Consider the following 15,000-nt stretch of genomic DNA (forward strand, 5'->3'; position numbering starts at 1 on the left):
AAAAAGATATTAAAATGAAGATTTTATCCCACGAATTCAACGAAACGTTATACTATGACTTTGATTTCTCACCTATGGTGTTTACCACGGTGGTTCTTTTCAAGACGCACTTTAGCTTTGGGAATGGCAGTATCACATTGTCCATAGTGACGCATTTGCCACTAGTCAAACTCCAACCAATGCGCTTTTCAGTAGCGCTTCAACCAGTGCCCTTGCCGCCCGCTGGCCCAACCACACACTTTTTATCTACACCAGTAAGGGTGCCACGACGGTTGTCATGACGACGGCGATCGCGACAATTGCAGGAAAGAAGCACAGTGCTGTCACAAAGTGTTGACAGCGTAATTTTGTTTTAATAATGATCCAAATTGATATCCTTTTTATGTCTTGACGGCGCTGCAGTGGCGCTACCCGGTGCAGTTACTATACTTAGTGGTCCGGAGGTTCCACAAAAGTATGTGTTTTGAAATATGCCCAAAAGCTGGGACACTCCTTTTGACGTGATGTATGCGATTTATGTGTGTGTTATTAAGTGTTACTATGTTATTTATGTTCGCGTTATTATGTGTTACTATGTGAGTTATGTTTGGATTATTATACGTTACGATGTATGTGTTATCACAGGATCGTGTGATTTATTTGCACGGGCCGATATCATCGAAAGAAGACAGACCATGGAGGTAACCAAACTCAATTTTGTGCAACCCGTTGACAGGGCTGACCTATAAACTTCGTTGCCATTAGCCTTTCAATCTAAGAATAATGCGACCGTAACGCATTCACTTTGAAACTCGCGCTTCATAGCACTAAGAAGCTATTACATATTAGCTGCGGGAAGCCCTCTTTCAGCTGATTTGCCGTCAGAAGGCTTTTTACCTGTGATTAGGCTATACAGTGCTATGCCGGAAAAGAAACCTTGTTGAAAAGGAAAATAATATTACTAGTTCCATAACATCTCTGATTCGACCATTAATCAAGATCAAAAGCGCAAATGTTGACGAAAATAGGAAAGAAAGCTCGAGGGAACACAGCAGGTTGAAAGAGACATGGGACTTTTGATTGCCAGGAAAGAGGAGGAGCGCCTCGCACCCATATTTCCTTTGAGGCCAAGAATAGACTCACCCGCCGGAGCCCAGCAGTGTTGGAAAGCTTATAGTGTGAACAGGGTGTTGGGAAGAGTCGGCGGTGTGTGTGTGTAGTGTTGTGCGAATGTAGAGGCATTCTCAAGAGATGTGCTGCAGCGGGTGCTGTGTTTGTCATCGTCACTCGCTGCTGAGCTGTGACGTCACGTGCAGCTGACGCCATTATTTTAGGAGAAATTTAACGACGCCCCCAATTTTCGTAACATGGTGAAACATTTCGCCTCTTTTGAGCGTCTGCCCAGCTGACCGGCTTCACCTTAGATGTCGTCGCCGCGCGTGCCAGGCAGCGGGTCCGGCGGCAGTCTCCCCGCGAGCCAGACAGATCCAGCGTCGCCGCGCGTACCAGGCAGCGGGTCCGGCGGAAGTCTCCCCGCGAGTCAGACGATCCAGCGTCGCAGGCCGTACAGGCGGCAGCGGGTCCGGCGGCATCTCCCCGCGAAGTCAGACAGATCAGCGTCGCCGCCGAGTACCAGGCAGCGGGTCCGGCGGAACCAGTCTCCCCGAGCGTAAGACAGATCCAGCGTCGCCGCGCCGTGCCAGGCAGCTGGTTCCGGCGGCGGACAGTCCATACCGAGAGTCAGACAGATCAGAGTCGAGAGCGTACCAGGGCAGCGGGGTCACGGCGGCACAGTCTACCCGACTGAGTCAGACAGTGATCAGCGTCGCCGCCGCCGTGCCAGGCAGCGGGTTCCGGCGGCAGTCCTCCGCGAGTCAGACAGATCCAGCGTTGGCAAGCGGGCTCTGCGCGGTCCTTTGAGCCTTCCCCGTTGGCAGTCGACGTTCCTTCCCCTCAAGCCTACTTCCGTTGGCAGCCAGGCGTTCCGCGCTCACGCCCCCGCCCCTCCCCCCACTGGCAGTTGAGCTGTCCCTGCCTCCACCCCAACCCCCGCTGGCGCCCCCGCCGTAGTTGGCGTTCCTGTCCTCAAGACCACCCCCGCTGGCAGTCAGTGTTCCACCACCATCAGGTTTGTGCACCGGGGTAGGTCGAGTGTGCTACATATGTTGGTAAGCTGATGCTGTAATGATGGGAGAGGTCGGCGAGGGAAGGGGAGCCAAGACGAGGTCGCCGTGATACTTTTTAGTGACAGCCAATCCGCATTGAGGAAATTCCATCAGATAAAATAATTATCTGTTGACCCAAAAAGGTTTGTAAGAGCAGTGTATAGTGGGTGGTGATCACTGAGGTAGGGGTCGGGCTGCACGCATGAAGTAAATAAGAGTCCGATGCCTCCAGTAGTGTCACACGAAGTCTGTGACTCAACATGTGGTACTTTGCGCATGTGTGGCGAAATGAGTCGGCGTTTGGTTGTTACCGCAGACTAGGAAGTGCGGATTCAGTAGTGTGTCAATATGGATGCCGCGGGTGCTCTTGCGATTGCAGCTCAAGGCTCAATATTGAGTGTTGAAATCTCAGACAACTGTAAGTGGAGGGTGGACTAGTGAACAAGGTACAAAGTTCATGCCACGGGGTGGAAGAGACAGATAAAAAGATATCAGGGCGAGACAGAGCTGGAAAATCTTCACAATAGCCGCAACGTGATGTTAGTCATGTTGAATGTGACGACGCAAAAACGCATTGAGCACGCTAAGCACCAAGCCACCTTGGCGAGGTTTTGCAGTTTATACTCTGTCGGTATGCTCGGCGAGGTTTTGCAGTTTATAGACTGTCGGTATGTTCGTTGGGGTTTGGCATTTTATACGCCGCCGGTATGCTCGGGGGGGGGGGGGGGGTGCAGTATATACACTGTCGGTATGTTTGGTGAGTCTTCAGTTTTGTACGCTGTCGGTATGCGGTATGCAGAGACTACCAAGCACTTTAATTAAAAGAGTTCGGAAATTGTGTCGCCTGCTGCCGGTGGTTTGTATTTGCGTGCCCCTTCTTCTGCATAGTAAGATACCAAAGATCGTGTGTCGTACTGCAGCAGGAATACGCCTAAGCTGGGTCTCATTTGGGCAGGGGTATGGAGGCCGCCCAGATCTACACTCAGTGCGGTTTAGAAATAGTTGCATCCGCCTTCAAACGTGCACAGCTGCGAGGGGGTAGCTCATCTACGAAGCAATGCGACTTCGTCCGTAGCGCGGATGACCGAGCACGGGGCTTTGGAGCCGGCTTACTCATCTGGTGTGGCTGCTGAGGTCCGGCCGAGGTACGGCTCAGAAGGGCCAGCTGAGGTGCGACCAAGGTACGGCACAGAGGGGCCAGCCGAGGGCCAGCCAAGGTACGACACAGAGGGACCAGCTGAGGGCCAGCGAAGGTACGGCACAGAGGGGCCAGCTGAGGTGCGACCAAGGTACGACACAGAGGGGCCAGCTGAGGGCCAGCCAAGGTACGACACAGAGGGGCCAGCTGAGGTGCGACCAAGGTACGGCACAGAGGGGCCAGCTGAGGGCCAGCCAAGGTACGACACAGAGGGCCAGCTGAGGTGCGGCCAAGGTACGGCACAGAGGGACCAGCTGAGGGCCAGCCAAGGTACGCACAGAGGGGCCAGCTGAGGTGCGACCAAGGTACGACACAGAGGGCCCAGCTGGGGGCCAGCCAAGGTACGACACAGAGGGGCCAGCTGAGGTGCGACCCAGGTACGGCACAAGGGGCCAGCTGAGGTGCGAGCCAAGGTACGGCGCAGAGGGGCAGCTGAGGGCCGACCAAGGTACGCACAGAGGGGCCAGCTGAGGTCTGCAACGACGTGGTCCAGTCTGGCGCCGCAGCGTCAGCGCCACATGCGGGACCTAACGGCAAGGCACCAGCAGACCAAGAGGAGTGGGTCCCGTTGGTTGCGCACCTGTGGGTTCAGTCACACCCCGCGAAGCGGAGAGGGGGATGCGAGCAGGCGTCAACCGAGGGTGGAGCTGCTGTGCGCAGGCCCCGCCAGAGGCCGGTTCTTCGTTCGCGGCCGGTTGCGGAGTGTGGGCATCATGCGCAGTAGGACAGGGCGGCGGAAGGGTTCGCGCTCCCGGTAGCCATGCTCTACTGCCACGGTCCCCAGAGGATGCTTTTTGCCCACTCCCGCACACGGCGCACCGGGGAGCATCTATACAGCAGAAGAGGGTGCCGTGTTTGCTCTTGCAGAAGACGCAGGCTGGGTGACGGGCCCGACAAAAGCGGTCGACGTGGCTGTGCTTTCGGCAGCGCTGACATGGGATCACCGGCGACGCCCAGGGGCACACAGACACCGAGAGACGCTCCGCGAGGACACTCGGAAGACGGTGGAGCACACGAACACGCCGTCGGGTTTTCAGGTTAGGGCAGTCCGGCCAGAGGGACCGGACCCTCATCACTTCGCACACTCAACGGGGCTACCGTTCACGAAAACTCCGACTCAGTAATCGAACACAAGTCTGGAGAGCACCCAAGGCCCTGTGCAGGGTAAAGATGGCCGGCGACGGTAACTTGGCCGTCGAGCGCCGGAGGGCGCTGGGCCGTAGCGACGGTGGGCGGTCGGCTTTATTGGGCTGCTGATGTGCGTGACCGGCACAAGAGCACCAGCACCGGGTTTCATCCGCGAAGTGAAGGTCGACGCATTTCAAAAGTTCTTACATGGCGCAGGCAACTTCGTCACATTTTTTGGGTGTCGACATTCGACCGGTTTATTTTAATTATCCGATAACACGTCGTGACAAAATATCACAGCGAACACAGCTTTTTTGCAGCCCACAAATCTAGAAACGGTGCTGAATAACGCCAAAACATGCAGGCAACAACGCAAAACTAAACCAAACCTAGCACGACATGCCAATTGTGCAATTAAAGCATGGAGAACGCAGAAAAACAGAAAATGTTCTGGTAGTTATGGTGCGAACGTAGAGCTCTAAGAAATTAACGCTCTCGTTTTTTGTTGCCTAGCTCTCCTGTGAAACAATTATTGCAAAACTTTAGTATGCATGTAATTGTCAGCTTTTACTTTTGGTGTTCTGCATGTACGTAACGAAGTTGCAGAAGGTTTGGGGCTAAACTCATCACGGGTGGGGGGGGGGGGGGTTCAGATTGGACTCGAGGGGTCAGTGACCAGCCCCAAATCAAACAAATCTACACTGGTGGTGCCGAGCGCGCGTAACGCGCGGCAGTAGGCGGCACTGGGCCGTGGCCGGCCATTGCGTGTTGATGGGACCGCCACTACGACAAAAACTATAGAAAATCAGCTGTTGGGTGCGAGAACCAGACCGCGGCGGCCCCCGTGTCACTCTCCCCACTCCACACCGGTCTCCGACGGGTGAACGGCATGTCGCGACACCTGTTGCGGGAGGGGGGGGGGGGGGCACGGTTAACCCTGGACGCCAAGTCATGCGCGACGAGAGCGATAGCGGCGCCAAGGAAGTGTGACATAGAGAAGATAAGTGCGTGCCGAATTTGCACAAATTGCTGGAAATGGCAAAGAAAGGCGTGCAAGGGGACACAGAGGTTGAAGAGATAAAGCACTAAGCAGCAAGGCGTACAGCAGATGAAAAAAACACCCGTCTTCGTTGTTTTATTATCACTTCGCGCACGATGCGCCAGGTAGCGCACTTTTATGTAGTATTTGCTGGTGGTCGAGGCATTAAACAGAGTAGATAAGGAGAAATATTGCTTCGGAGGCAAAGAAACTGGAGGTACAAAGAATTGTGAGATCGCCAGTGAAGATAATCTGAACACCATAAGACTCAAGGGGGTGCCGGTAGTGTAGTGGTTAACGCGTCTGCGTCAACCACTGAGCGTCTGGGAAACCAGAGGTACGGGGTTCGATTCCCCGCGGTGCCCGCCCTTCCCGCCAGGGTGAGAGCCAGGCAACGCCATATAGCCTCAGCAGCTGAAGGCGTCGTATAGCCCCATTGACACAAGACTCAGGGAGGGGACAGCAGCGCTTAGATCGCTTTAAAGTCAGCGACATCGACGCGCTTATGAATGGCGACAGACATGCACACAACAACCACAGGTGGCGCTTGCTCGGCCGCTCAAGTCCACGCTTTCCAGGAAATCTAACCAGAGGCCAGACTTGCCGTGGCCCAGTAGGATAGAGAGCCGTCCAGATCGACTTAATGACGTCATGGGCGTTGCGTAACTGACCTGCGTCGCCTACGAACGTGAGTGCTGTACAACTTCAGGCCAACCCGGAGCAGCGCCAGCCCGACCAGAATGCGAGTGGCACGATAACCCCAGGCGGTTTCCAGCCAGGTATTGACATCGTCTGGCAGGAGCGCAGACACCCGGGCACACACCGCCTCCATGTTTCTCCGACTGCTCGTGGCTCTCGGAGCAGAATCAGCTGACTGTTAGCGGCAGTAACGGAACACACATTGGCGCAGATCACGTCACCGATGGGCTTGGGACGAGATTATTGGTTGTTCACGGTTGCCAGATTAGGAGAATGTCAGCAGATTTGAAGACATGTGATGGTTTCTTTTTCATTCATTGTAGTGAAAGGGATGTTAGGGAATTCCCTTCACCAACAAATATCTCCTTCAAAAAAACGAAAGCATGAACAGGCGAAACATCATTCGAAAACTCTTCATAATTCAAAAGCACAAATACGCAGAGGTATCACCTAACTTGCCTACAAAGCAAGTTGGAGATAATCTAAGGATTATGTCTATTGGCCAGCCCCTACGCCCTCTTCAAAATCGCCTCAGCGAACCGCCGACAGATCATTATCAATCTGGCTAAAGACTCCAAGGGCCGTTGATATTTAGGTGGTCAAAACCATTCGTGAAACATGTCTAATGGGGTGTTTCACCCAATTAAAGGAACACATAGCCAGATAGATGGGCATCGGCCGATGGTTCAACGAGGCAATTTTTAAGTACACCGAAGGCAGGGGCGCGGGATCTATGGTCAAGTCGGGATGAGCAGGCTAAAAAATGCTAAAATGCCCGCCCCTTGAGATAAGAGAGTAAAGACCAAAATTAAGTGAAATAAGATCATATGGGTAAGAATGGATCCTCTGCAGGATAAAATATATCTCGGCAGTCAATAATGGGCCCTCTACGGATTAGAATGGGGTCACTGCAGGTCAGAATGAGACCTTTACGGGCCAAGAATGGGCCCTCGTCAGGCCAGAATGGGCTCTCTACAGGCCAGAATGACCCCTCTAGAGGCCAGAATGGGCTCTCCACGGTCCATAATGCATCCTCCATCAGTCAGAATAGGTCCTTTACAGGCCAGAATAGGCCTGTCAGACTCGAGGCCCATCTATCGCCCTTTGGAGCCACTTGCTATTTTATTGCACTGGGGTCAGGCATTCTGGCGGGCATTTGCAAGGTGGTTCACTGCGAGCAGCATTCGACCTTCAGGCTCAGATCTCAAAGGTTCGGGAACTGACAGCCAAAAGTCGTGAGACTTTTTTCTGCCGTGTTTATCGCCGTGGCGCATCAGCGCCAGCCGAGCTCTTTATGACGTCATATCACTTCGGCAGCCTTTCACTGATGTCATACCTTACGGGGCAGATATCTTCGAAGCTAACCGTTGTAGAATATCAGACGAAGATAAGGACAACATTTCCCATTACTCATCTCCCGCAGGACATAAGCAAGAGCAGTTTTTCGGTACAGAGGGTCGCCCTGGCCGCCGAGATTTTCCATGCCGCCATAGAGAAAACGATGGTGTCTCACATACAGCTTTGTTGTCGCCAATTAGCTTTTCGTCATTTTGGCAAGTCTCCATTTACGTATGCCGCTACTTGGTCTTGCAAGACCCCTTAAAAGTTTGCATTTTAGCCGCTTGCCGTTCTGGCGTGTCTGCATTTTGGTACGAAGTCATTTTGAGATACGCCATTCAGTTATTCGTCATTTTCGGACGTTGACGTTTTGGCACGTCGCCATCTTGTCATCTCGCATGTTCGCAATTTGAAGTTTGCAAATTAGCCGACTCGACTAGTACAGCGGTTGGTAAAAAGCTGACTAGTACAGCAGTTGGTAAAAACTCGGTCGACAAATGGCGAGTCAACTTTTCGTCCGGACGTCGCTTCACAAAATGAGTTGGGGAGGGGACTGAACAGCTAAGAAGAAGGAAGGGGTCGGGAAGAAGGGGCAGAGGAGGAAGGGGAACAGAAACACTACATCCAAAACTACGCCAACAGTTTGCATCCGATCTGGCCAAGTGACATGCGCATTTCTCGCTATGGTATAACGCTGTGGTAATGTTAGTGCCGAAAAACTACGCTCATATCTAAATTCCCGACATATCCTGTCATGATCCGCTGTGCAGATTTGAAGACATGGGATGGCCGCTTCCTGCCTCCCGGACTGCCTCTCCTGATCCCTGCCTCTGGGACTACCTCCCCCATCCCTGTCTTTGGGGCTGCCTGCCTTGGTCTCTACCTCTGAGGCTGCCTGCCCTGATCCCTACCTTTAGGACTGCCCGCCCATAACCTCTTGAGGCTGACGGTCAATGACCCGATTGAAGGGCCCTGAGGGCAGGCCGTAGGTCATATGAACAGACCCAGTCAGAAAGCCGAATCGTTAAATGTGCCGGAGAATCTCCGGGGCCGATTGAAAGGCACCTGGGAGAGTGAGAGCGTCCATATAAAGGTCGGTTCGGTGCCGCTGTGAGCCCTAGGGCCCTTTGCCCAAGCAGGGCAAAGCGTTGGCCTGCAGATGCCAATCTGAAGGCCTCTTACATCGATCAAGGCTCCTGAAACAGTGAAGGGATTCCTGCGCTGGTCAGGGCTTACAGTGCCTAACAAGGTACCCTGTGTCGGCAACGAGCCGCAGGTCGGCCAAGGACACGTTTGCTGAACAGGAACAGGGACAGGAACCCACATATTAAAGACAACATCTTGCGCTGGTCACGGCCCTGTTAGCAATGAAAAGAGATATAGATATGATGATGCATTGGTTTCCACATACAATTAGACAGCTGAAATGCCCTGTGTTGGTCAGAGGCCCCAATATCGAGCGAAAGGTCCTACGCACCGTTTCAACCAAGGACCGAAAGTCCGATTGGTGTCTCCGCAGCAATTGTTGGGCTCCCTGCGCGTGGTAAATAATTATTTTGCATCAGTGAGAGCCCATGCGTCGACCCCGCACCAACTGTCTCCGTCAGAGAGCGTGCCGCATCAGGGAGGGACCAGTGCGTGATATATCTCTCTGGGGGCCCTCCGTATCGCCCAGAGGGTTACCGTCCCACGCCGCCAGAACTGCAGCCGCCAGGGATCCCGGCTGAACTGGAATGTCCTCCACCTTCTGGCCGCAAAATTTTGCACGTGCGATTCAGAAGTTGATTCACTGAACGGAATTATCAGTTGCAACACGAGCAACATTAAGTACGCCATCGCGCTCGAGTTCGTGGTGCTGTACGCGCTAATCCGTCCCGGCGATCAATCTGACAATCGCACAGGTGAAACCTAAGGCCCGGGATCCCTTCGACAGAAATACCAGTTGATTTCATAAAGCATCAGTACCATCTTCCGATACGCGGTAGTTTGACCCGCCCGTTGACTGCCGCCGGGCGCTAGCTGCAAGGTCGACGCCGCGTGGCCCATGGAGGCTGCAACGCCTGGGCTCTGTATTTTTTCTTTCACGATGTACACGCAAAACGCCCTTGATTCCGACAGTTTAACACCCTTCTAACACCAGGGGCATTTGCCTTTTGTCCGCTCTCACGTGATGTCTCTGGGTCGCATTGTGCTGGGTGAAACTCCAAGTTTGATCAACAGCCTTGAATAGCTCTCAGATAATAAGTGTTCAGGTAATTGACATTGATAAACCAATGCCCTACAAGCGCAAAATCCCCTTACAAATTCATCTAAGCATAGCCGATTGTAGGTAGAGCCATCCCAGGAACTTCCACGTTTATATGCTACCAATTCGTTGCCATATACCACCCCAAAACATCAACACTTCTCATCTCCGAGGCAATCTCAACTGTAAGCTGCGTAATGACAGAATTCCACCCACTGAGTTGCAATGCCATCCAACCAGCCACTAACACCACGCCACTGTCTTTGGTAACCATTTATTTTGAGAATAATCACCATAAAAAGCACATGGAACGGCGGCGGAGCCCGGCTGACGTCACCACCCCCACCCCGTGACGTCACACGTCCGGCTCCGCGGCGGAGGCGAACAGTGCCGGCGGCGGCGGTCGGCGGCGCCGGACGAGCCCCGCCCAAACCAGGAGCCGCGGCAGGCTGGCCGACGCCCGCTATATCACTACGCCAGGTTAAAGCTGACATGCCCGCCCGGCGCGGGCAGCCGCGCCGGGCGGGCACCGACCCGACCAAACCAGGGAAACGAGGAATGTTGGCGCTGACCGGCACGCGTCCCCGCTCACCGCACGCCCTCCCGGCCATTCGCAAACCAAGAAAACAACAGCGCGACCGGCCGCCACGCGAGATAAACAGGAGGCACCGGGTCGTGGTCGCCCGCCGCCAAGCCGGCGCGCCGAACGGCAGCCCAAAACGACCGACCAAACCGCCACGCCATCCCGCACGCCGAGCAGACATCACAGTTCAGAATCGAAGCACGCGCCGCTAGCGCAGGCAGTCGCGCGTGCGGGGGGTGTCGGCGGCGGCGGCCAACGGCGCAGCGACAGCGTCTCTCTGTGACGGCCAGAGCACGCCCGCCGCTGGGCGCCGGCACCCTGGCGGCCGGCCAACGAAGCTTACGACGTGGTGGTTCTGATGTGCTCAGTGCTGGTGGTCCGAGCGAAGCCACAAGAAGGGGGGCGCGGCTCGCTAGTCTGAAAACAGGAGCAGTATCAGCAAGCCCCGCATGTACCTGCAAGTAGATCGTCACAACGGCTCGTGTGATATGATCCGAATCCTTTGCCGAGCCGTTCAGAAATGATCATTGCAGTCAGCGCGCCATAAAACGCCAATGCACGACTAACCCGTTCAGCGGTGATGAGGACAGTTTGTATCTGAGACGTTAGCGATAGCGATGCGTTGCACGCCAGGTGATAACCTTTCCGCTATATTGACACAACGTAGCGTCTTCAAACTATAACAACACACACATTTTAGCAAACCTAGAGCACAAAGAGCACGCAAGTCTGTGTCAAACAACGCAATACGTACCACTGGATGACAAACCAGGTCACTCACCTCCGCGTTACTAAGAACGGACATTGACTTTGCCCTTTTCATGCTGAAACCAGACAGGAGCACAGTGTCAGCGGTCAGTGGTCCGTGGTCCGGCTCGGCGGTGAGGCACGGCGCACAGCTCAGCGGCACCCGCACTAACCCGACGGAAAGGAGCCAAACCGTGGCGCCGACTCAGGGCGGAGAATGTGAGGCATGCGGTGAATCAAGCCAAGCCACTAAAACTGCCGGCGCCGCCGATCGGCGGCCGGCAGGCCACTTACCCGGCCCCGAGCGCCGCAACGGCGCCGCCGATCGACACCCGGCAGGCCACTTACCCGGCCCGAGCGCCGCAGCGGCGCCGCCCGTCTGACCTGACCTGGCCTGACCCGACCTCCTGGGCGGCTCACCTGCTCTCGTCGGCCCGACCCTTGATCCGGTCGACGAGTTTGGCCGAGGAGCGGCGGATGGAGGCGCGCAGTTTTGTCAGCGAGCCTGATCGGCGGATGCGGCCTGGCTAGAAGTGGGGCGAAAACGGGCCGTTTCGCCGCGTTAGTTGGCAGCAGCGACTGGCGACAAATGCGGCATGCAGCGGCGCGGCGCCGGCGGGGCGCTGGTCGTCACGGCACCGGCCGGTTTCGTTTGTCCCGAGATCGATGATCAGGCGAAGGATGGGTCACACGGCGGTCGGCCAGCAGCGTCGGGGAGTGTTTGCACCCCAGCCAGACCAGCCCGGCCCACCGCAGCCCAGTTCCCCGACCGCCCCAGCAATTCACGCCCGCCAGCGTCAGCTCCAGTTCCATTCACAACTGGCGACGCGGCCGTAGGTACTTGAAAGAAGCATAAAGCTTTCCATTAAGGGCAAAGCTCCGATACTGATGACTGGGGATTTAGGACGCATCGACAGCCGGGGTCATTCTGCCCCCCTGGGGTAAAGCTTTGACAAAAGGAAAACTTCAGCATTCAACACACAAAGCACAGCCCTCGGGGAGTTCTGTAGCCATACTTTATCCGACGCACTAAACGTGAGTGTCTTGTTGCGCCTTCAAGCTGACTTTCGACCATATTTGACCCCAGCTAACGCCGACGTCTCTCGCCTGGATGGCGGAAGATCGCACGCAAAACGGTCACATTCGACTTCGACGTCCCAAGAACCCGGCCAAAGTTCCCTGTCAACCGTCGCCTAGGGGGAGGGGGGGGGGGGGAGGTACCGCGGGGACGGGGCTGTGAAGGGGCCCCTCCCACTGCCACAGTTCGCAGTCGGGTCGCAGACTGGGCTTCACCGGGGAGGGAAGCCCTTCTGTCGGCTGGTTCCAGGGTGAGGTTTCGTCGCGGAGGGGATCCTCCCGCCAGCAGGGCCCCCAGCCGGTTGTAGGAAGAGGCTTCGTCGCGGGGGGGGTCGCTCCCAACGGCCTCCCAGCGAGGTCACGGCGGTCAGCGGCGGCGGCGGCCGAAGCATGCTGCGGACGGGAAGGCGAGGGAGAGACAGAGAGATAGAATGTAAGAGAGCGGGCCGCAGCTGGCGGCGGACGCTGGTCGGCGGCACAAGCATGCGGGTCCGCACCCAAACAGCAGCAGGACGGCGCCGCCCGCACCAAGAGCACAGCCACGCGCGGAGGTCGCCGAACACAACACCGCACGCGTTCGCTACAACTGAACAAAAGGACGAAAATAATCATAGAGCTTTTTATTGGCAATGAACAGTGGGCCGGGCTTGCGCAGCCATACATAAATAAGGTGTCCACCGTCTGCGCCGACAAACAAAACCAAACTCGCACTAAGTACGGGCGGGCGGGTGGTGGCCAGGTCGGCCGATGATCGTCGCTGCGGTCAGCAGTAGCCGCCACACGCGGTGCGCCGAGCAGCACAACGTAAAAAATACTACAGCAGCCGTACCGTCACGCCAGATACATAAATACGGCCACCCCGGCCGCCGGGCGAGCCGGGGCGCCGGCCAGCGGCCGTGCAGCGCGGGGGTCCGGTCCGGTCCGGTCCGCGCTGGTCGGGGGGCGTCCGCGCGCCCGGCCGCTATCACAGCACAGATTCGGAAGCCGCCCTCTGACCGCCTCCCTCCCCGCCGCCCGGTCGCGCGCTACGTATGTACACTCGTCTGCAGCAGGGGCGCGCCCGCCGCCGTCTGTCTGTCTGTCCAGCCACTGCGCTAGTCCGCGGCCGACGCCAGCCTCACGACTGCAGCCCCAGCGCGTGGAACAGCTTTGTTTTTAGTCCGGCCGCCTGGCGGGCGTCGTCGGCGGCGGCGGCGGCGCGCGCGCCCTCGGGCGCCGCGCCCGGCTGTGGGAGGAGTGGTGACGTCAGACAGGGCCGGCCGGCCGCACCGCACGCGCCCCCGTGCTCGCCCGCCGCCGCACCGGGCCCGCCGCTCAACAGCCGTTAGTCAAGCCGCCGGGGTCCATGGTGGATGACTACAGGGAGAGGAAAATAGACCGTCGTCACAAGGACAAAAAATGGACCATCGTTGTAAACAATGTTTTAGTAATGCATTGTGACGAAAGTTACTGAACTAGAAACAAAACGGGACAAAACATAAATAGGATCACTTCGTCCAGCTTGGCAGAAGAGGCGCTGTTATCCACTGCCTGACTGAGCATGGGCAAACAAATGTCCGTCTTCGATGGCGCTTGAGCGGTGACCGCCTTCCGTGCCGGTACGGGGCCTGTCGGCCGGGAGCCCGTGCCGCGCCGAGGGGCTGGCCGGGCGCCGGGCGCCGGGCGCCGTCGCCGCCGGCGGCACCGGCGGACCCCGCCGTACTTACGTGGCGACTGCGCGCGCGGCTGCCGGGCCGACGGGGCTGCACCATGCTATACGAAGGAGCGGCGAGCACGCGTGCAACCGAAACACGACACCAGATAGAGGCAGAGGCCGAGACGGAGAGCCCACACAGCCAGAGCCCGTGACAGACACAGCGACAGACGGAGTCTACATAGAGCGAGACGGAGAAAGGGCGGGGGAGAGGACGGGGGGGGGGGGGAGGAGAACGACCGGGTGAACGGCATGCTGGCTGTGAGCTGCCCCGCCGCACCGCACCCCACCCCACACAACGCCCCACACGGGGGGCCGGTCCGCGCATGCGAACATCGAACACGGCCGCCGTGACCAACTCAACGGAGAAAGCACTCGAACCGGCGCGCCTCGGCCGCGACGCCACATCGGAGCTCTACAACACAGCGCCCAGGACCACGCTTGGCCGCGGCCGCCGGCGGGTGCAGATTCCGCGCCGTACGTAACGCGCCTAGCTCATGACCGGTCCGGGCTCTCTAGACTGACACAAGAGCAATCGGACGCCCGCATTCGTGGTATGCGAACTCTGCTGCGAATGTCCGCCGACCACGTCGTAAGACCAGCGCTGATGGCAACGGTTTGCGGTACGGGGCCGTGGTGTGGTTCAGTGGTGTGCTGCGCTCGACGACCCGCACAAGTGTGGCGTAGGTGCGTGTGACAGCTGTTACGCGGCTCTGTCCCGCACACGCGTCCCCGAGGGAGGACCTGCGCGCGCGGTGCGCCTCCTCCGGTGACTGCCATGTGTGACGCGTCGGTGGCGAGGAGGGCGTGTTGTGTGGTGTGTGTGTGTGTGTGTGTGTGTGTGTGTGTGTGTGTGTGTGTTGTGTGGTGTGTTTGTGTGTGTGTGTGTGGGTGTGTGTGTGTGTGTGTGTGGTGTGGTGTGGTGTGGTGTGGTGTGGTGTGTGTGTGGGGTGTGCGTGTGGTGTGCGGTGTGCGTGTGCGTGTGCGTGTGGTGTGGGCGTGGTGCGTTGTGCGTGCGCGTGTGTGTGTTTGTGTGTTGTGTGTGGTGTGTGGTGTTGCGTGTTGGTGTGGTGTGTGTGCGTGTGTCGTGTGCGCGTGTGCGCGTGTGT

The 15,000-nt window shown here is 57.0% G+C and overlaps 1 pseudogene; it reads right to left on the reverse strand.

Annotated features, from left to right (window-relative positions):
- Nucleotides 1-10,622: 10,622 nt before the first annotated feature.
- LOC119097840 (kinesin light chain-like) overlaps nucleotides 10,623-15,000 on the reverse strand; it is a 17,269-nt pseudogene continuing 12,891 nt past the window's right edge.

This window comes from Pollicipes pollicipes, unplaced genomic scaffold, assembly GCF_011947565.3.
Source record: "Pollicipes pollicipes isolate AB1234 unplaced genomic scaffold, Ppol_2.1 Scaffold_4542;HRSCAF=5346_pilon_pilon_pilon, whole genome shotgun sequence".
In the NCBI taxonomy this organism is placed as follows: Eukaryota; Metazoa; Arthropoda; class Thecostraca; order Pollicipedomorpha; family Pollicipedidae; genus Pollicipes; species Pollicipes pollicipes.